Source organism: Eulemur rufifrons, chromosome 3 (assembly GCF_041146395.1).
Source record: "Eulemur rufifrons isolate Redbay chromosome 3, OSU_ERuf_1, whole genome shotgun sequence".
Classification (NCBI taxonomy): domain Eukaryota; kingdom Metazoa; phylum Chordata; class Mammalia; order Primates; family Lemuridae; genus Eulemur; species Eulemur rufifrons.
Window position 1 is genome coordinate 1,369,677 of NC_090985.1, and position 22,433 is coordinate 1,392,109.

The 22,433-nt window shown below is 52.1% G+C and overlaps 1 protein-coding gene across 1 annotated transcript in view; it reads right to left on the bottom strand.

The window, feature by feature from the left end:
• The window catches only part of CTXND1 (cortexin domain containing 1), a 36,470-nt gene extending 14,570 nt beyond the window's left edge, over nt 1–21,900 (bottom strand). The window contains exon 1 of the mRNA XM_069465629.1: nt 21,772–21,900. The gene's annotated coding sequence lies outside the window, so the exon portion shown is untranslated. The remainder of the gene's footprint in view (nt 1–21,771) is intronic.
• Nucleotides 21,901–22,433: the final 533 nt, after the last annotated feature.

Consider the following 22,433-nt stretch of genomic DNA (forward strand, 5'->3'; position numbering starts at 1 on the left):
TATGATTAAAGTTCCCAAGGTGCTTATTTCTGACCACGGGGCCAGTTCACCTGTGCCTTCCAGGTGGAGCCCCTCCTTGGGGACGACGGTGCCCCATCTCCTTGGGAAGCTGCTGGCAGCTAGCAAGTCTGCTCCAGGCCCTGCTGCGGGGGCCTGGGTGGCCCTTCAAGGGGCGGGAAGGGGATTCCCAGCGTCCTCAGCTCTCTGCAAGAGTTCCAATGTCACAGCGCCTTGGACACATGTGTGCCACCCTCCTGGGCACTGGCCTCCAGGATGCCGGGTGGGAGCTTGTCCCGGAACCCGCAGCATCTGGGATCCAGAGCGGCTCCTCCCTCAGAGCAGCAGCCCACCCCATGCCTGGTGCTCGTATCCCCAGATTCTTCATTTCAGGGGCTGCGTTGCTCTCTCCTCCCCTGGACATTGTCAGGGAGCCGGGGCTGCGGGAGGGGATTCCTGAAGGGGGTGGAGTCCCGGCAGTTCCCGCTCAAGGCCCCCCCCACAGACGTGCCTGCCTCCCCGCCCACCCCCGTTTCCCAAGGTGTGCTCATCTGCATTCGTCTCCCAGAGAGAAATGCTAAACTTCCGCCTGGCTGACTGACCCCAAATGACGTTTAGAAATGTCTGTCTTGATCTCATCTCTCACTGGAAACTCTGAGTACCGTGTCCGTGTTCCGCAGGGCTGGCTGGGCCCACCAAGCTGCATCAGGCGTGTTTTGTGGTTCTACTCCTGTTAGACATGAAAATAGGACACTTAACTTTTGCTAGTATTTCGCCCAAATTCACGCAAATATCCTCTGCAGAGCTGCATGAACTGATTTTCTGTGTTCGAAGGGCAAACCGACAAAAGCTCAGAGTTTTGCCAGTGAGGGAAGAGATGCTTCTTTCCCAAAGAACCTATTCCATTTGTTTCCAGCCACGAATTGAGACGTCCTCCTTTCCTTCCCACAAACTTGACAACGGTTGGGTGGCAGCAGGGGCCAGCAGGGTGACACGCACTTTGCTGCAACTGAAGAAGTCATTTGCGCCTTGTTTTGGGAGCATCAGTCTTTTCGTGTATTAGCAGAATCAGCAGTGAGGGCTTTGGAGACCACCCAGTCCAGCGCCGTTATTTTAGATTCAGGAGGCCAGCGAGGCTCAGACAGGGCAAATGATCTGGTCAGAGATCCCCGTAGGGGACCAGACCTTGAGTTCTGGTCGCTGACGAGTGCCGTGACTTGGCACTACCCAGGGGGCCTCCCACCGACATCGATGGTTTCCTGGAGTGGGTTCCGATGGTGGAAGGTGGGCTCTGGTGCCAGGACGCGATGGGAAAAAGCCATCCTGTATTTGTTCAGGGCCAGTTGCAAGCGGGGCCTCAGTTCTGGTACGGGCTGAACAGCAACGTGCTGAGCCTTGGGGAGGCAAAGAATAATCTAGGAAATCGAGACGGGATTCCCAGGGATCAGGCAGAGAGCTGGAATCCTACTCGATCATTGTCATGTTGGCTATTAATTTTGGTAAATAATTTCCTTCAAGCTAAGGAATTTCTATTCCTAGCCGGGGCAAAGTATTTAAATTCTCTAAGTTTTAGTTCTTTTATGTGGAAAAAAGGAGTAATAATACTACCAGCTCTGTAGGCTTGCAGGGAGGATTAAAGCAAGCGTGAGGCTCTTCCCGCGGTGTCTGACGGACGCCCAGCACTCGGTACACGCCAGCTGCTCCCAGTATCCTCACGACCTTCAGAACTTTTCCAGGGTGTGTTTTTCTCCGCTGTCTGGGAACAGACATCCTGATGTTGAACCCGATTTATATCCTGGAGCAGAGCCTCCGTGGTACGCTACTTCCTAACACCCTGTTGGATTCAAATGTTAGTATTTTATTTGTGGTTTTTATAACCATTACTAAGAAAATGGAATCTACTTTTTGTGTACTATTTTGTTAGATTTTTATATCTAGGTTATGCTAATTTCTTAGCACAAATTGGAAATATTTCTACATGTTTATGTGCTCTCCGGTGGGTTAAGAGGAATTATCAGTTCCTTATAAGTTTTTAACTTAGCTTGTGACTGGGGTCGTTTCCGGAAATGGGTGGTCAACGCTTTTCAGTTTCTTGTATAGAAGCCAATGCATTGCCAGTTTCTACCTCGACTTGTAACAGTTTGGGGAATTTATGACTTCCTGGGAAACTGTCCATATTACGTACATATTCAACTTCACTTACATCACATTACATACACAATGTTATTACTTTCTGTGTCCTTCTTGGCTGTGATTATTTGCTTATTTCTTATTGTACTCGTTATTTATTCGTGTTTCCTCTTGGTCAGACTTTCCAGAAGTTTCTCCATTTTTTGGTGTTTTAAAATTATTGAAGTTTTACATCAATTGTATACTTTCTTTTGCTTTCCAATAAACTTTCTTATTATTATTTTACCTTTTTCCCTAAATATTATCTATTATCTTTTTCTGCCAACATTTTATTTGAAAGAGTTAAACATGCAGAAAATTAGAATATCTGTTTACCTACCATCTACTTTAACCAATATTTACATTTTGTCATGTTTATTTCCTTTTTACAGAAGAAAGAGAACATCCCGGACGTGGTTCAGCCCAGCTCGTATTCAAACTGGAGCCCATTTCCCACTTCCCTTTGCCAGAGGTGAGTCCAGCACCGCAGTGGTTACGAATCATTTCTGTGCACATTTAATATTTTTGCTATATAAGAATGTATTCACACACCACACTGAGCGTTATTTCCTGTGGTTTTAAAACTTTAAATATTGGCCGGGTGCTACTGCCATGCCAGTCCAATTAATGGACTTTTAAGTTATTTCAAATTTTTTATTTATAAAAACAATGCTTCAGTGAACATTCTTCTGCAGGTAAACGTGGGCCAGGTTTTTCCTAGAGTCCATGCATCGGTACGGAATTCCCGAGTCATGTAACAGGCACATCTCCAGCTTTATTAGATGTGGCCTATTTTTCCTCCCAAGTGGTCGTTCCCGACCAAGGCTGTCACCAGCAGTCCTTGGAAGCCTCTGCCATTTCCCAACCTTGGCATGACCTGGTATCATCAGCCTGGAATTTCTGCCACTATGGTGGGCGTGAATCGTATACCATCACGGATTTAGTTTGCATTTCCCTGAATTCTAATGTCTTGTGCATCTTTTCAAACTTTTATTGGGGATTTAGTTTTCTCCTTTTCAAATTATTGGGTTGATTTTCTCGCTTGCCGTTTAGACGTCACCTTTATTCTAGGTGACATTTCTTCATGGGTCTCGTGCTTTGCGGGTTTTCTCCCTGTCTGCGGGTCGTCTTTCAAGGTTGCTCTTAGAATCCTGTTTGTTCGTGTGCAGATGCTTTAAATTTTCATGCAGTGAGCCCCGTCAGTCTTTTCCTTTATAATTTATGCTTTTTGTGACTTCTTAAATCCTTTCCTGTCCTTTCGTCGTAAACATATTCTCCTGTATGTATATTCTAGAATTCTGAGACGTTGTTTTTCACATTTAGGGTTTTAATCCATCTGAAATGGATTTTCGTGTGGGGGTTCAGATTTATGTCTCCTCATGTGGGTAAAAATTCTCTCCTCCGTGTTTATTGACTGGTCTGTCCTTTCCCTGGTGATTTGATGCCACTTCTGTTCCCATCTGTACGTTGGTCCATTTCTGGGCCTTCCAGCTTTCTGAAGTTGTTTACTTTCTGTCCCTGTGCCCATGACATACTATGTCAAACTGCATTAAGATGGTTTATAATACATCTTGCTCTGTGCTCCTCCCAGTTGCCCGCCGTGTAGTTTCTGTTCAAGAGGACTGTGGCCTCGCACGCTCTGATGTGTGTTAGGATCGTCTTGCTGAGTCCACGAGGAACTCTGCTGGGATGCTGATTGGAACTGCATGAATTTAAAATTTAATTCGTAATGAATTATCATCTTTATAATATTGAATCTTCCCATGCATGATAAAAGTCTTCAGACTTTAATTCATGTCTGTTAATCATGTTTTATAGTTTTCTCTATGAGAAAGCACAGTTTCTGTTTATTTCTAGGTACTTTGTGGTTTATAGTACGGTATCGATTTTTAAAAATTTTATAATTGTTCATTGTCAATGTGTAGGAACAATATAAATTTTTATAGATAAATTTTGAATCCAGCAAATTTATTGAGCACTATTATTAATCTATTTGTTTATAGTTTCTATTTAGAAAATCATAGTCTGCAAAGAACAGTTTTATCTCTTTCTTCCCACGTTGCCACTTTTTTCTTTTTCTGTTCAATTGGCTCAGATTACAAGCAAACTGAAGTTTTCCAGTTTCTCCCAGTCCCCCCGGGCTCAGAGCTCCAGGGCCTCCTCGCTGCCGTGCCTGACGCTGTCCGACCCAGGGCCTTCTGCTGCCCTGCTGGGGACCCTGCGGACAGCCACCCACTTCTCTCTCTTTTTTTATAAGCAGCTCCATTTATTTGAGTAAATAGCTTGTAAATAAATCACTGGTAGACATTACAAAATTAAATACATTTTCAACAGCTTGTCAGTATATGTAAAATTCACAAACATAGTTCTTTCAGAAAATAAAGTATGTTCAGAGCACCCCTTTTATAAAATGCCCGATCCCCGACCTTGGACAGGGTGCCCTGGACACATGTCACCGTGGGTGGGGTTTCTGGGGGGGGAGGGGGGCGGGGGGTGGGGGGGAGGCGGAGTTTCTACTCTGACCTTTGACCCTGCCCACATCCCATCTAAATTTTGATCCTTCTCCAGAGAGCTGAGGGGCGGGCAGGTGCCCGGGCCCAGCTGCCAGCACAGGGGTCAGGGTGCAAGCTGGGGCCCGGAGAGCCCAAAGTCCTCGCGCGCCAGGAGCCATTGAGAGGAGCAGGGAATGCGATGGGCACACGTCCCAGCCCGCAGGTGCCCCGTGTCGGCTTCCTCCCACCTGCCCGTCCGCAGCCACTCACGCAGGCCTGACGCCGCGGAGAGGTGCAGCCTCTCTTGACCGAGGCCGCCCGTGACTGTCAGTCTGACCCCACGCGCGTCCTGAATTCCAGAAATTCCTCCCCTTTCTCTCGAGAGCACCCTCACCTGTTTCCAAGCACCACTGCGAACGTTCCCAGGCATTTTTTACTTCTTTGGTGATTTCAGTGTGATGTAAAGAAAGAGCAGAAAGAGGAATCAACTCATCATTAGAAACGACTGGGATGTCTCCCCGGCTCTTTGCTCTTTCGCCCACGTGCTGGTCTGTCCTTCGTGTCTTATTCAGAGGATCACGGTTTACGGAGCTTTACTGAGTGTTTGCAGCAGATTCTATTTAAAATTTACTTCTGGTTTGTGAAATGCATCATTTGCTACGTGTTTCCCCTGAATCTTGAATTCTAGCTTCTTATTTCATGTTACAAAGAAAAGAAAAACCGGCAAACGACTGGCATGCAGGAGCTGTCCACACTGCCCAGCGTGTGGGGCAAAAGCCCTCCGGCTCCCACGGCGGCTCGAGAGCCCCGTGTGGGCGCCCAGCTCGCCAGGCGGTGGAGCAAACTTACTAGTTAACAGCATCACAGTCTTTCACACTTAAACGTCTCTTTTCAGTTTAAATATTTAGTCATTCAATTTTCCACTTCCCACCAGGGAAGATGTCAACGGTCCGTCCTTTAGGAACACGTGCAGGCTCTGTGGGTTCTGCCCCTTCTCCTGTCTGCCCCCCAGGCTGACGTCTGGGCGCACGAGGGGTTACTACAGGGACACCTCCGAGATGTCAGACCACTGCGGTAGAGCGAATAGCGGAACCAAGTGAGTTGCACACATTTTTTGGTTTCCCAGTGCATATAAAAGTTACGTTTACACTATACTGTAGTTTATTAAGTGTGTAATAGCATCATATCTAAAAAAAACCCCATGTGCATACGTTAATTTAAAAATACCTTCTTGCTAAAAGATGCCCATAACCATCTGAGCCTTCAGTGAGTCGTAATCTACTTGCCGGTGGAGGGTTTGCCTCGATGTTGGCGGCTGCTGAGTGGGCGGGGTGGCGGGGGCTGCAGGCTGGGGCGACCGCGGCAACTTCTTAAAAGACGACACCAGTGACGTCAGCCGCATCAACTGACTCTTCCTTTCCTGAGAGATTTCTCTGCAGCGTGTGACGCTGTTTGACAGCATTTTACCCACAAAACTTTCAAAACTGGAGTCCACTCTCTCAAACTCTGCTGCTGCGTTATCAACTGTGTTCATGTAGTTTTCTAAATTCTCTGTTGTCATCTCAACAGTGTTCACGGCATCTTCACCAGGAGTAGATTCCACCTCAGTAAACCACTTTCCTTGCCCATCCGTAAGAAGCTCCTCATCCACGGAAGGTTTATCGTGAAATTGCAGCAGCCGCCACCTCCGCAGGCTCCTCGTCCCCGTCTCCCTGCACACTGAGAGGCCGCGCTGGTCACTCCGGGTCTCCGGCCCTTTCCACGTTTCCAGTTACTTCCCCGGCTGAAGTCCTGAACCCCTCAAATTCATCCCGGAGGGTTGGAATCAGCTTCTTCCAAATTCCTGTTAATGTTGGTATTTTGACCCCCGCCCCATGAATCATGAATGTTCATAATGGAATCTAGAATGCTGAGCCACTTCTAGAAGGTTCTCAACTTACTCTGTCCAGGTTCATTGGAGGAATCACTGTCTATGGCAGCTACAGCCTAACAGAACATATTCCTTAAACAGTAAGACTTGGAAGTCACACTCACTCCTTGATCCATGAGCTGCAGGGTGGATGTCGTGTCGGCAGGCGTGAAAACACGTTCACCTCCGTGTACAGCTCCGTCAGCGCTCGCAGGTGGCCAGGTGCCTTGTCAATAGTAGTATTTTGAGAAGAACTCTTTTTCCTGCACAGTAGGTCTCAACAGTGGACTTAAAATACTCAGGAAACCATGCTATAAACAGATGTGCTGGTGTCTGGGCTTTGTTGTTCCATTTATAGAGCACATGCAGAGTAGATACAGCATAATTCCTAGGAATCCTGGGATTTTCAGGATTGTAAATGAGCATTGGCTTCAACTTAACATCACCAGCTCCATTAGCCCCTAACAGGGGAGGCCACTTGTCCTTTGAAGCTTTGAAACCAGGCATTGACTTCTCCTCTGTAGCTATGGAAGTCCTAGATGGCGTCTTCTTCCAACCTAAGACTGTTTCATCTACATTGACAATGGGTTGTTAGTGTAGCCGCCTTCACCAGTGATCTCAGCCGGGTCTTCTGCATAAGTTGCTACTGTTTCCACATCGCCGCTTGCTGCTTCCCCTGGTGCTTCCATGTTATGAGACGGCTTCTTTCCCTAAATCTCACGCACCAGCCTCTGCTGGCATCAAACTTTTCTCCTGCAGCTTCCTCACCTCTCTCAGCCTTTGTAGAATCGAGGAGTCAGGGCCTTGCTGTGGACCAGGCTTCGGCTTCAGGGAGTGTCGTGGCTGGTTTGATCTATGCAGACCACTCAAACTTCTCCACAGCGGCAACAGGCTGTTTTGGTTTTTTATCATTCATGTGTTCACTGGAGTAGCACTTCTAATTTCCTTCAAGAACTTTTCCTGGCCGGGCGCGGTGGCTCACGCCTGTAATCCTAGCACTCTAGGAGGCCGAGGTGGGCGGATCGTTTGAGCTCAGGAGTTCGAGACCAGCCTGAGCAAGAGCAAGACCCCATCTCTACTAAAAATAGAAAGAAATTATATGGACAGCTAAAAATATATATATAGAAAAAATTAGCCGGGCATGGTGGTGCATGCCTGTAGTCCCAGCTACTCGGGAGGCTGAGACAGGAGGATCCCTTGAGCTCAGGAGTTTGAGGTTGCTGTGAGCTAGGCAGACGCCACGGCACTCACTCTAGCCTGGGCAACAAAGTGAGACTCTGTCTAAAAAAAAAAAAAAGAACTTTTCCTTTGCAGTCACAACTTGGCTGTTTGGCACAAGAAGCCCAGCTTTTGGCCCATCTTGGACTCTGACACACCCTCTTCACTAAGTCTAATCATTTCTAGCTTTTGATTTACAGAGAGAGACGTGTGACGCTTCTTTTCCTTGAACACTCAGAGGCTACCGTAGGGTTGCTGATTAGCATAATTTCAATACAGCTGTACCTTAGGGAACAGGGAGGTCAGCGGGGAGGCGGAGAGGTGGAAACTGACCAGTCGGAGCACACAGAACGCTCACCGATTCAATTCACCATCTCGGATGGGCCCGGTTCCTGGTGTCCCCACCGGTTACAGCAGTAACATCAAAGATCACCAGCCACAAGTCACACTAACAGATACAATAATGATAAAAAGGTCGAAATGTTGCAAGAATTACCCAGCTAAGGCACAGAGACGCGAAGTGAGCACGTGCTGTTGGAAAAACGGTGCCGACTGACTTGCTGGGTACAGGGTCGCGCAAACCTTCAGCTCACAGAAAACGCAGACCCGTGGAGGGCAGTGACGCGAAATGCAGTGAAATGGGCTATGCCTGCATGTCCCCGTGGCAGTGGACAGGGAGCATCTTCAGATCTGTGCCCTGTCCCCAGGTCCCTGCTGGCTTCTGCTCCCTGGGAGGTGACGGTTGGGTGTGTCAGGTCCCTCTGGCCTCTTGGGCTGGTGGCCATTTGCCCCGGTCTCCAAGTCCTCACTCACGGCTGTGCCTTCGTCCCAGCCCTGAGCCTTTGCGCCTCTCCCGTCACGTCTTGGAATGACAGTGCCGTCTGGTGCCCGCTCGCCCCACACAGGCAGCAGGGTGCCTGCGTCCAGCGGGCTGGCCCGGATTACCTGATTCTCTGGGGCTGTGCCTGCTTCTTGCTGTGGATTAGATATTTCACAGCTCAGAAGGGTGGCCGTAACTTGTGGAGAACGGGTAGCAGCGCAGACAACTCTTGCCTGGTGCAAGGCAAGGACCTTTGGTAGCAGACACCGTCCCGAAGCCTGCAGTTCTGCTGTCCTGGGGGACGTAAGCCGGCGATCTTACTCAAGCAACCTTTCTTTCGCTCTCTTCCATTCTGCGCGAGCCAGCTGTCTCAGCCGGTGTGGGCTGCCGTAGCAAAAATACCATAAACCGAGTGGCTTATAAACAAGCACTCATTTCTCACAGTTCTGCGACCGTGGGTCAGAGAGGGCAGGTTCGTGTCTGGGGAGGGCCCGTTCGGACCGATGGCGCCTTCCGACTGTGTCCTCACGTGGCGGGAGGGGCGAGGCACTCCCGGGCTGCTGTTAGCAGGGCCCTGACCGCACGTGGGGGCCCTGCCCTCACCCCTCCTCGCCTCCCAGGCCCCGCACGCTGCTGACTGGAGATCAGGTGTCAGCATAAAAAGTCTGAAGGGACACAGACATTCAGACCAAGCCCCGGATTTACCATTTTGCCGGCTTCCTTCTTAGGGAATTACATAAACCATTGCCACTTGCTTACTTTGTATATTTGCATGAGAGTCATAATTTTAACCTTTTGAAAATTATACTTTGACATTTCTATTTTCCCCTTGGAAATAAGGCAATGTATCAAAATTGAAAATCATTCATACCACAACGCTGATGTGCAGAGAAAATGTAACGCCTCTGTTTTGCCTATAATTGAAGTAATCTTTCTCCTAGTGTCTGACACAGCCTAGATTTCATCTGATTCAATGATTTCGTGCAGTACCCTAAGGCAACGTCCAGGCTCTCCAGGGAAAAGTCTGAGGTCCTTCAGATAGTTTTCTTTTTCCTCCTTCCCTAAGATGTGCCTGGATCTGAGAGGAGCCCTGTGAGGGTTCTGGTCCTCGTGGTCTCCAGGCAACGCCCCTGCTGCCCGGCCTGTGCGCCCCGCAAGCCCCCAGTGCTCCAGCTGTGGGCCCCAGTCGCTGGGCTTTGTATCACGGTCTCTGGCTGCAAATCTCTGAGGCCCCTGCTCTCCGCCCCCGCCCCCTCTCCCCCCCTCCTCTCCCCCTGCTCCCCCCCCCTCGCTTTCCACCTGGCCTGGGGGCCCTGCCGCTCACCCCGTCTCTGCCACGGGGTGCTGAGCCCCCTGCGGGCCCCACAGCTACACAGAAACTGAGGGCAGCTAGAAAAGCTAAACCCAGGGCCACTCCCATCCTGACGTAGTTGGTAAGCCGTGTTTTAAAAGAAATTTGTCCATTTCATCCAAATTGGTAAATTTATTGAGATGAAGTTGTTCACGCTGCTGCCTTCCTATGTTTACTGCCAGTCATAGCCACAGTGACGCCCTTGTCACGCCTGACTCTGGTCATTCACATTTTCTTTCTTATTTTCTTCATCAGTGTATCAATTTTATCAATCTTTTAAAATAATCAACTCTTAGCTTTGCCGTATGTTGCTTTCTGATTTCAGTGATTTCCGCCCTTTTCTTTATTATTTTCTTCCTTTGACTTTCCCTGGGTTTGCTTTGCCAGCCTTTTCTACCTCGCTAAGTTGGAAGCTTCCGTCGCTGATGTCAGACCTTTCTTCTTTTCTAACATCTGCATCTGGTGCTATGCGTGTTCCTCTGAGTGGTGCTTTGGCTACAACCCATGAGCCCAGAATATTTTCTAACTCATATCATGATTTACTCTGTGACTCATGGGTATTTAGAAGTATGTTGCTTAATTTCCAAACATTTAGAGACTTTCTAGTTACCTTCCTGTTGTTGGTACCGAGTCTCATTCTGCCCGGAGTCTGACCCCTGCTCTCTGTGTCTGCGTCACCCCAGGCTCACACGGCCATCATGAGATGTCCCAAGTGGCCTCGGTGCTTCTCAAGTTATTTCATGCACCCGGCCCCTTCCGAACCTAGGTGGGGAGAGGAGATGAGGAGACACAGTCTTGCCACTTTCTCTCTCTCACCGTCCCCTCTGCCATTTCTGTCCTATCTTTTGTTGTCAACTCCCCCTGTCAACTTCTCCTTCCGGAATGCAGCTCACGCCTCACTGAGGACATGAACATGGCTCCAACCCAGGGGGAGGAACTGATGAGCCAACTCCTCTAAATTGCTTTGTGATATGCTAAATAAGGAAGGCAATGAGGGAGTTTGGAAAATTTCTTCTCGAGAAAAAAGCCTGGCTTGCAAGGCTATTATTCTGCCGCACAATCGCATTTCTGATTGTGAGGAGCTGGCGGCTCCCGTGCCCTCTGTTTCCGCGACACCAACTCCCAGGCTGGGCCAGGCCGGAGGTCACAGACCCAGGAGGGAGGAGAGAAAGCACAGTGACTTCTGTGGAAATGTCCCCCGTCCAGCGACAAGAGGAAGGTCTGCACACAATGAGGACAGCAGCTGCTTTCTGTGCGTAATCTGTGTTTCAGAAAGGGTTTTCCATTCACGGTGGTGTTCAAGCATTCACGATGGCTGTTATGGTCATCAAGCCAAGCAAGGTGACTACAGTCCCTGTCCCAGGCACCGGGATGGGGTGGCACTTCAGGGCCACAGCGAGACACGGCCGTGGGAACTGTGGGGTTTGGTTGTGGCTGGAGAGAGAGACTTGGGATGGGCGTGGGGAGGGGGGGTGCCGCAGGGACGCAGTGACAGGCACTGAGTGTGGTGACGCGTGGCTGTGGCCAGGCAGCGAGGACGCGTGGCGTGGATGGAATGCTGCCGAAGGGGTGACCCCTGCTCCTTCGCACCCCACCCGTGTTGAATCCCTGAGGAATCGCGTGACAGTCTCCTGTGTTTGGAGATGTTCGTCCACCTTAGATCAGACCAGTGGCCAAAGCAATCCTTAGGAAACAGAGCTTGCATTTCTAATCCGATCACCATTCCGTCTGTGGTCTTCAGGCAATCATTTACTGGTTACTTCACTAAACACTGGCAGAGAGTCTCTGACGGATTTTCGTTGTTGTTATCGTTAATTCAAAGAATCAGCCTTTCTCCTGCAAACGATGAAAAGGAGCTGAGCAGCAGGGACAGCAGTGGGAGCCATCCCGGCAGGGTGACGCTGCCCTCGCTCAGGGGGCCCTTTCACGCCTCCCCGAACCCGTGCTGCTCTGTCCGCGGCTCCCACTCCCTTGAGTCAAACCCTCCACCTCCCCAGCGCACGAGCGAGGAGCTTCTCGTCCGTAGGACAGGCAGGTGTGCGCAGGTGTGTGTGCCTCTGCGGTCACGCCCCCCGGCACAGAACCCCAAAGCCCCTTCCGAGTGAGGGCAGATCCCGGACGCCTGCAGAAGGCTCACGTGTCAGCCAAGGCGTGATGGGGGAGGGGGGTGCTAAGAACTCGGGTCCTGAGACGTGACACCCAGGCGCAGGTGTGGCTGCCTGGCCACCCGCACGGTGGCACTGCACAAGCCGTGCAACTTCCTCCAGTCTCAGTTTCCTTTGCTTAACACGGGGATGATGATATCCCAGTGCATCTTGTTAGATCTCTGAGAAGAATAAACGAGAATACCCGTCTGAAGCGCCCAGCACGCTCCTGACGCAGAGTAAGCTAAGACATTGACGCAGAGACAGCATCAGCTGCGGGTCACACTTTTGTTCGACGGTTTCCGCTGTAGGGGCCCCACCCCGAGTCTGGCTGCGGGAGTCCAGGACGCTCCTGTCCTGCAGGCTGCAAACCCTGCCCGGCTCTGAGCGGCGGCCTCCCCCGAGCACAGCCCCTGGTCTCCTTTGACAAGGGGACATCCCACAGTGACCAGGTCTTCCTCCCTGCCCACAGCCAGCTCAGAGGGCTGGGGGGGCCGCACCATGCAGGCTCTGATTCTGCCGGTACAAAGGGCTCAGGAGAGCTCCGCAAGCCCACGTACCCCACCATGTACCCCACCGTGACTCAGACCGGCCACAGCAAGCTGCAAGCAACTGACTTGGCTGTCTCGGAGAGCAATCAATCTCCCCGAAACTGACGGCCCCTCCCAGGCAGGCAGCTGTGGTGCTGTGCGCGTCTGAGCTGCAGGACCGTCTGTGTCTGTGAAGGCATTACCAGGACAGACAGCATCCCTGTGGGTGCCCACGGCCCTTGGGAACCCACGGGGCTCACCCAGGGGCTGCTCAGGAATGGGGTCACCGTCCAGGGCTCCCTGCCTACCTCCTCCCTTCCGTAGACAGAGAGCAAGAGCATCCCTGGAGGAGCAGCAAGCCTGCTGTGGAGAAGCTGAGTGACCTTGGGCAGGTCGCCGCGCCCAGGTCCTCCCCGGCAGCGCAGCAGGCACCGAGGACCCAGTCCCGGTGCGCGGGGCAACGCCCAGAAACCGGGAGACAAAGAAGACACAGCCGTCGCACCTCATCGCATGTGCAAACTTCCTGGGGGGAGGCTTTGGGGACAGAGACTGATTATGGAAACCTGACATTTTGGAGGCTGCTCCTCTGAGACCTGGGGCTTAGAAAACAAATGATTCAACACGTTTTGTTCTCACTGGACACTGTGCTACATCAGCAGGGTGATTAAGGTCAGGGAGGGTGAGAACCGGGGCAGAGGCAGGGCTGGGGAGGGTGGGGCGGGTTGTGCACTGCACACAACATCCGGACACAACTGTGAGTCCACGATTTGCACAAGCTCCTTTGACGGTGCTGTGTTAATCACCTGTGTCAAGATGTCCAAAATGTCCCTTTTATCAAAACCACTGTGTCGCGTGGTCTGCGCCCAGCACCCCACGGTGCCCAATCGCTCAGGCCAGTGTGGACAAGCCTGCCAGGTTTTGTTCCTTGCTTCTTGAACACGACCTTCTTCGATGAGGCAGTGACAGTGGGATGCAGAGAGTGGCAGGCTGAGGCTCCGTCCCCCAGAGTTTGAGTAATGGCTCTGCCCTTGGTGGCTGTGTGAACTTGGGCAGGTTGCACGACCTCTCTGTGTCTCACAGCCAGGGCTCTTCCTCTGCCCCCAGCTGCTCCTCCCTAGAGGGTCAGGGGGAGGCAGGGAAGGGGATCCTGCCCCGTTTGGCTGGAGAGCCACGGGCAGCCCTCCCAGCCTGGCCGAGCAGACGGAGGACCGGTGCGCCGGCTCCTGTGCTCCTCCATTCAGGGTGCGCGACGCACTCAGCCTCGGGTGCCGTCCGGGGCCCATTCGAGAGCCTGACCGGAAGCCTAGGGTCGCTTCTCCCTCCTGGAGTTGTCCTGCTCAGGCCAGCGGCAGAAGGGGTGCAGGGCAGCGCCCTCCCGATCCATGGGACCCGGTGCACACGTGCCCCTGGCGGAGCCCTGACCGGGACGGGCTCCTGACTCAGCGGCTCGGAGGGAGCTCGCCCTGGATCGTGCCCATTCGCACAGCCCGGCCGTGGCAGGGGCGGCAGGCGTCCCGGGACTGGCATGACGAGGCTGCGGAAGGCTGCAGGGGAAATCGAGTCCCGCTTTGTGTTTCAGCCTGGCCTCTCTCCTGGGGCCAGGCTTGCGACTGGACGTCTTCACTGGGGCACCCCGGGATGTGGCTTTCAGCCCCACAACGCCGTCATCTGTGGTTCTGTAGTTAAGACCCAGAGCCTCCTGCCCGCCACCATTGCACAGGACCCTGCCAACCCCTCCCTGTCCCCAACAGGCTTCCCTGTGCGTACGACGTTTCTGTCCATGACGGTGGTCCCGGAAGATTATGACGGAGCTGAAAAGTTCTATCGCCTAGTGATGTCATAGCACAAGGCGTCACCATTTGTTCACGGTGACGCTGGTGTCAGCAAACCTACTGTGCCACCCGTTACTCTCTGCCCACCCGTGTCCCAGCCCTGGAGGCTCTGCTTGCTTTTTTTTTTTTTTTTTTTTTTTTTTTTGACAGGGTCTCTCTCTGTCACCCAGGCTAGAGTGCAGTGGCATCACCACAGCTCACTGCAGCCTCAAACTTCTGGGCTCAAGCAATAATCCTCCTGCCTCAGCCTCCCAGGTAGCTGGGACTACAGGCGTGCACCACCACACCCGGCTAATTTTTTCTATTTTTAGTAGAGACGGGGTCTCACTCTTGCTCAGGCTGGTCTCACACTCCTGAGCTCAAGCGACCCTTCTGCCTCGGCCTCCCAGAGTGCTAGGATGACAGGTGTGAGCCACCGCGCCTGGCTAATTTTTCTATTTTTTCTAGAGACAGGGTCTTGCTCCTGCTCAGGATGGTCTCGAACTCCTGGCCTCAAGTAATCCTCCCACCTCTGTGGCTTTGCCTTCTGAAGCCCTTTCCCCTCAGCTCTGCTCCCCAGGCTCCCTGAGCCACACAGCCCTCTGTGCCCGGTCCTTCCTGTGGTCTCTTGCCGCCCACCTACCCACCCCAGATGGCCACATTAATCAGCGGTAGCTCCCCATTATCCACAGAGTGAAGGCCGACCATGGCCCGGCTCCATCCGAGCCTCCCAGCCTCCTCTCCTACATGCACCCCCATTCCAGCCCAGCTGCTCTTCTCCATTGTCCCTGAACCAGGAACGTCCATCCTCATTGACCAGCCAAAGTCTCCAAGGCCTGGCTCCATTGCCCCTTCCTCCAGGAAGCCTTCCCTGACTTTCTGCGTCCCACTTCAGAGGTGCGTTTACTATGAAGCTAACGGGCTTACGATCCAGAGCACTTCCCTTGCTTGGGGCCCTTCTAAGACCCTGGGAGGCACGCTCCCTGACAGTATGTTCACGTGGTCATATATTTTAGTAAAATTTCTGAAAGATATTAACTGCAATTGATTAAAACTACTGCCTCTTTCTGTTCCAACCCCTCACCACTGGGCTCACTTCCCCTCCAGTCTGGAAGCCTTCGAGAATCTGCAGCATTTGGGGGATCAGGCCAAGGAGAAGAGTTGGGTTACGTTTAGTCTGGGTTTAGTGGTAGATATTAGGCTAAGTATGAAACGTCCGATTTCTTTAAGCACTAAGTTTGACAGTTGATATCTCTGGCATTTCACATTGACGCTTCCTGTTTTATTTTTATTGTGAAGGTACATTCTCATTCTTTCACAAGCATGGTTTGGCTTGTGATTATCTTTCAAATTTTTTTGAGAGCAATTTTTGTGAAACCACAGGTAACTCAAAAATTCGTGTTATTTTCAAATATGAGTTCCGTTGTGAGATCAATGCAGCACACACAACTCAAAATATCAATGAAGTGTTTGGGAAGGATGTGGCTAACGAATGCATGGTGTGTAGATGGTTTGAGGGGTTCTGTGCTGGTGATTTTAATCTTGAAAATGAGTCACGTGGGCGACCTGACACCAAGGTGGATAATGATGGGCTGAAAGCTGTAGTGGAAGCGAATCCATCTCAACCTACGTGTGAATTAGCAGCAAGGTTTGATGTTTCTATTCCAACAATATTGGACCATCTGAAACAAATGGGCAAGGTAAAGAAGCTGGGTAGATGGGTTCTGCATGAATTAAAGGAGCGTCAGAAGAGAAATCGTCTCAAAGCTTGCCTTTCTTTGTTGTCACGACGTAAAGGTGAACCATTTCTACACAGTATTGTCACATGTGATGAAAAATGGATTCTCTTTGACAATCGCAAGTGTTCGACACAATGGCTGGAGAAAGATGAAGCACTGAAACACAGTCCAAAACCAAATATTCATCAAAAATGCTAATGGTGTCCTTTAGGTGGTCCAGGGCTGGTATCATTCTTCATGACGCCTGGTCAGTCGATGACAGCGGATGTTCACTACGGCCAACTGGATGAAATGATGAGGACACTTGCGATTAAGCAGCTGAGACTGGTCAGTAGAGACAGGTTGATCCTCTTACAAGACAATTCTGCTCAACCGCGTGCCGCACACACAGCGCTGCTCAAACTACAGCAGCAGGACTTGGAAACTCTGTCATCCATGGGATTCACCAGACCTCGCACCAACTGACTGTCACTTCTTCCGCGCTTTGGACCCCTTCTTACAAGGACAAATATTCAATTCTCAACAAGCTGTGGAAGCCACATTTTGCGATTTCATCACCACTCGCTCTCCAGGCTTCTTCGCTGCTGGCATAGACAAGCTACCGCTAAGATGGCAAAACTGTGTCGCCAGTTTAGGCGCACACTTTGATTAACTGCACTGCTTCTTGTTTGAGATATAATAAGCTAAACTTTTGATTCAAAAAAGACATTTCACATTTTATGACCTAATATATACTTGGCTCTCGGTGACTCTTACATAAAGAGGTCACAGAGAGCAAAGTTCCGCAGGCTGTTTACTGAGTGGCAGGGAGGACTCAAGCGAGGTCTGTCTGTCGGCCGATGACTCAAAGAACACACTCCACTGGCTTTCCCACGCTTCGAGACTCGCGGACAGGCCTTTGGCTCGGCAGCTGTGGGTGGGCCTGTCTGTCCTCGCGCCCCTCCCGCTCCGGGCGGCCTCTGGCCTGCCCGTCCCCTGCACCGGCCTGGACAGCCCGGCCCGGCTCCTCCCTTGGTCTGAAATGCTGCTCTTACTGAATCCGTGCTGGTTTGACATGAAACACCGACACCAGGGAAGACGAGAGGAAGCTCCTAAGGCACCACGTAGTGTGGACGTCAGAGACACCTGGTCAGGAGCGACGTCCAGTCAAAGAGCAGCAATGGGGATTCATCAGCACCTGAGAAAACTGGACACGCCGGACATCGTGCAGCTCACGTGCGGCAGAACTTTGGTGGAGGCTTCCCCAGAAACGGTATCGCCAGTACTGGGTAATGAAGCTAAAAGAAGCAATTCTAAACCACGTCTCAGCGAAAATCAAAGATTGATCAACTGTGCAAGAAGACTGCCAATGTTTCTATTTTCTGCAGAAATGAAGTCACAAAAGCAGTTGAAATGTGAAGAGATCAAAGGTCAGCCGGGAAGGGGAGGAATAAACATGCCCAGAGGCAGGTCAGGCACGCGGTTAACTGGGAAAATTACGTTAAGTTTTTATGGATTCTGTGATGTCTGTGGTATCTATATTTTTATCTTTCTTTACAACTGAGGTTTTTAAAAAATCTTTTTTATTATTTGTAATTTGCTGTGACTTATTTTCTCATCCTATGTATTCACTTTTGTACTTACTTTTGTTTTCATAATTTTGCATTACTTTACTAAGGAGGGTTTATGCCCAAATGGCATAAACTTTAGGGCCCAGAAAACCGGGATCTGCCCCGTCCCTCCCCCCAAGTAGGACCAAGTTCTCCGTCTCTCTGCAGCCCTGCTGCCTTGGCCTGTTCTGCCAAAACATCCCGCATCCCAGCTGAGGACGTGGCCTCTGTCCCCGCTGAACTAATCCGCAAGCCCGCACCGTCTGTGGACCTGAACCGCGTCCTGCCACACCCCGCCAGCTCCACAGCAACAGCTCTCGGCAACAGCATCGGTTCCTGACCATGTGCAAGGCCCAGAGCCTCTCCTGAAAACTCCGTCTGGAAGTCCTGAGAACTTTCCAGATCTCGTAAGGGGAACAGGATTTTAGAAGCTAATTTGTTTATTATCAATTTGTTTCATTGATAAGAGCTCTTGAAAATGCATCTGTTTATTGGACACATTTTGTACAACGTATAAAAATCAGTGGCAAATGTCACATGTAAGTAAAAATAGATCCAACAAACGAAGGCTCCAGCAGCCTTGCTCGAGGCGCCGTTTCCTCACAGGCAGCAGCAGGAATCTAAGTCAAGGCACCCAGATGCCCTGGGACCCAGAGAAGCCCAGGACGAAGCTGTTTTCCTTTGCGTTTTCACCTGCTCCGAGCCAGGCCTCGAGGGGGCCCTCTGGGGAGACAGTCGACAGAGACAAGCTCCACTGCACGGAAAGTGCTGAGATACAGCAAATACCGGCTGCTGCTCGCCGAACCCTTAAACCGGCTTCGCGCGGCACCCTTGGTTCCTGCCCCTGCGCCTCACCATGGCCTCACCTGTCCCTTCCCAAGGAGGCTCCACCTGGAGGGGCTTGGAGCATCACCGTCACTGGGGCACAGGAGGGACCCTTCTGGGCATGTCCAGCCGCAGAGGCACGTGTTCAAGGACACACAGAGGAAACCTACAGGGCACCAGTGTCCACAGTGCAGGGACAGGGCAGACCACGGAAGGGAAAGGTTCGCAAGGGCTGTGTTTGTGAAGCACCTACTATGTGCTAGCTCTTGCCTACACCATCAGCTATGACTCCCACGACAGCCCAGCAAGGAAGGCGATCCTTCCCTAAATTTGTAAATGGGGAAACTGAGTCTCAAGGGCCGTGAGGAGCTTCCAGAAGATAACTGATGTAGTCATGACCTTTAACAGACGGCCCAAACATGAACGATCTCATTTAATGTAATCCTCACAGGGTGGAAATGGTAATCATCGTTAAATGCAGCTACATTTTTTTTTTTTTTTTTTTTGAGTGCTGGCGCCCTCTCCAAGGTATTTTTCTTTGAGCAATTCCATACAGTAGGTGCAGCACAGGTGGGAAGGGCACAGGCTTCCAAACCAGACGACCCCGGTTTAGAATCCCAGCTCTCCCCGCTCCGTGAGCCCTGGGGAAGCCGAGCAGCTTCTCCAAGGACCAGCTTCCCCAAGGACCAGCTTCCCCATCAGGCAAACCGGATGGCGATCGTTACTCTGAGGGTTAAATAGCCGCACACACAAAATGCTTAGCGCGTGTAAGTGCGTAATAAACGGAACTGACCTTGAGGTATCGGGCCTCTCGGGGTTTCACAAATAAGAGGGCTGACACTCGGGAGGGCAGCGAGCTTAAGGTTCCCCGACCAGTGGCAGAGCCAGGACTATGAGCTGACCTGACTGACACGCAGGCCAGTGCTCTGTCCCCTGTGGACACCAGACAACCGCTTGTCGCCAGGCCGGTCCCCGTCACCAGGAAACACGCACATCCCTGTTAGCCAACTCGCCACATGCAGGAAGCCCATAAGGCACTTCAGAAATATTTCCTTCCAAAACAGCCCACGTGGTTGAAAACGGTGTCACTTTTAATAGCGAACATCAGTTACCTAAAAAGTTCACCGACACGGACCAGTTCCAGAGTCTTAGATGCCAGAATTCAGAGCCATTATGGTCTTTTTCTACATTAGAACTTATTAGAAGCTGTAACCTCAGAGTCTTGGAACCATGTCAATTTTATAGGCACTGTTCTTTCTACTGTGGCCAGACAGGATAATTTAAGGACATTTTCCTTGATATCATTTCATTTTCCATTTAAGTCATGGCAGTAGTATTGGATTTGAACAATTTACTACACACAGAGCAGCTGAGGGCTGCAGATTCTGAGTCTGCTCCGACCGTGTGCCTGGCAGGGTAAATATTTGCGGGAGGAAGATTAACTAGCAAGCGGCGTGTTCCGAATGGCGGCGTGTGTCATTAACCCAGCAAGGAAAGAAACCGGAGAGACAGCAGTTCTCCGCATCACAACTTACACGCAGCAACTGGACTTCTGTTTGAGCTATTTCTTTTTCAGACTAATGAAGGTCCACGTTATTTTTTAAAATTACCCCCATTTCCACCATAACCTTGTTTATTTTAAGTTCACATCCTAAGCCTGTGATGGCCATAAATCTAGTACAATTTTCCACACTTATTTGAGTTCAGAGACACATCATACTTTATGCATTCATCGCTTGCATTTTGTTCAGAAAAATAAACGGCATTACTGGAAAAGGTGATTGGGAAATTAATCCTTTGGAACAAGAATGCATTAATGCAAAGATTACAGGGAATGAATGAATAGCTTACCTGTGATTTCTCCTTTGGATAAATGTAGTCATCTGTTTCAGAGCAGTTTTCCTAAGGAGGTAGGGTTTTGCTCTTTCTCCCTGTTTGTCCACATAGCTGGAATGTGGCTCAGGCTGAGCCATCCGTGAAGATGTGGCTTAATCAAAACCCAGCGTATAAATCACATCAAAGCCAGGGCGCCCTGGCTACAGGATGCCCTAAACCCACCGTGCAGGCTCCCGCAGACCACAGGCAGAGACTGCGGCTCGTGCCAAGGGGAGGCTCAGCGGGGGCGAGGGGACGAGAAGACGAGCCCCAGAGCCTCGGGGACCAGATCCCTAACTCACCGGGGACCTGGTTTATGGGAAAGAGCAAGACTGCATCCCTGCTAAGCCAGAAACGCGGGTCCTCTGGCTGGGGTCCCGGGGGCTCGGGAAAACCCACCGGGAAATTAAGGAAAACCTGGCAGTCGGTGGGTGCACAGTGGGTGGGAGGAGCTTCTCCCAGGAACAACGCTCGAGGGTGCGAAGGGACTTTTCTCCTGGGCCCAGGGCCATATCCTGACGGGTCACTGTGACCCCACTGTGCATCTGTGAGGAGGTCTGTCACCTTGGACTGTCCAACAGCTTCCTTTCCAGAACTTTCCCCGTGGGCGACAGAGACTCTCTTACGAGATTCAGCTCCATAACACAGTCCCCAACACAGTCCCCAGAGCCGGTCTCCACCTCCCCAGGGACAATGGGGATCCTGGAAAGCCTGGAGGAAGCTTTCCGCCAGGGACCGGGACAAATCCCACGGAGCCTGGCGAACTTTCCCTGAAGTTCCATCGGTGGTGACCTTCAGCAGCTGCGCTGAGAAAAATCCGTTCTATGTCACCGCCAGTCACAAGAAGAGACTGAATTTTGGGGACCGAACTTGACAAGAAGGAATTTCTAACTTTGATTCAGTTTCCCCTCGCACTGCCCAAGCCCCCGGCGGCAGGGGCGGAGGGTCCCCAGGTGGGAGGGTCCCCAGGTGGGGAGGCTTCCCGAGGGGGGAGGCGTCGATTCGGCCCTGCGCCCCGCCCGGACACGGCGTCGCGCTCCCGCGCGCTTTGGCGACCCGAGCCCCGGCGTGACCGGGCGCTGCAGCGCAGGAGCCGGCACCGGGCAGCTGGTACCGCCGCGCCGCAGCCTTCCGCCGAGAGGGGACCCGGCCCGGTGTCCACGCGGGTCCCCTCGCAGCGGCGGCGGCGGGGCTCAGCGCGACTTCCGCGGGCAGATCGTCCCCGCGGCCGGGAACCCGCGCGGCGCCCTCGCGGCGCCCACGATGCTGAGCCCCCGCCCGGGAAGCTCCCGCGTCCCTTACCTGGAGAGGCCCGTCCCGTGCGCCGCGGGGTCCTGGCGGGGCCGGCGCCGAGCCTGGGCGACCGCGGATCGCTCGCTGCGGCGCTGCCCGGCGCGGGGGGCGCGGGAGGCGAGGAGGGTGCTGGCGAGCTGGGGACGCAGACGAGCGGGGCGCGCGGGGCGAGCGGGGGGCGCGGGGGGCACAGGCGCGGGGCGAGCCGGCGGGGCGCTGGCGAGCTGGGGGCGCCGGGGCGCGGGGGCGCAGACGTGGGGGCCACGGCCCAGGCCGGCTCGGCGGAGCGGCTGAGTCAGCGCCGGGAGCCCGGGCGCCCAGGGGTTCGGGGCGGCCGCTGTTCCAGCGGAAGCGCGGAGAGAACTTCAGACCGGGAGGGGCCGCGGCTGCTGCGGGCGCACGAGACGGTCTGGGCGCTTCTGACGTGCCGCTTCCTCCACATCCTCCCTGACGGGTTAAGAAGAAAAAGAAAAAACAAACAGCCCTCTCCAAGGCTCCGCCTGCTTTATGCGTAACAGCAGGACAAATATTTCCATGAAAGTTGGGGCAAGACCAGGAGGCAGGTTTGGAAAGTCTGGTCCATGCCATGAGGCAAGAGAAGGAAATGAGCTGTAAAAATACGGAAGTTGTGCCTTTGTTTTTTGTTAAATATATATATATTTAAATTTATT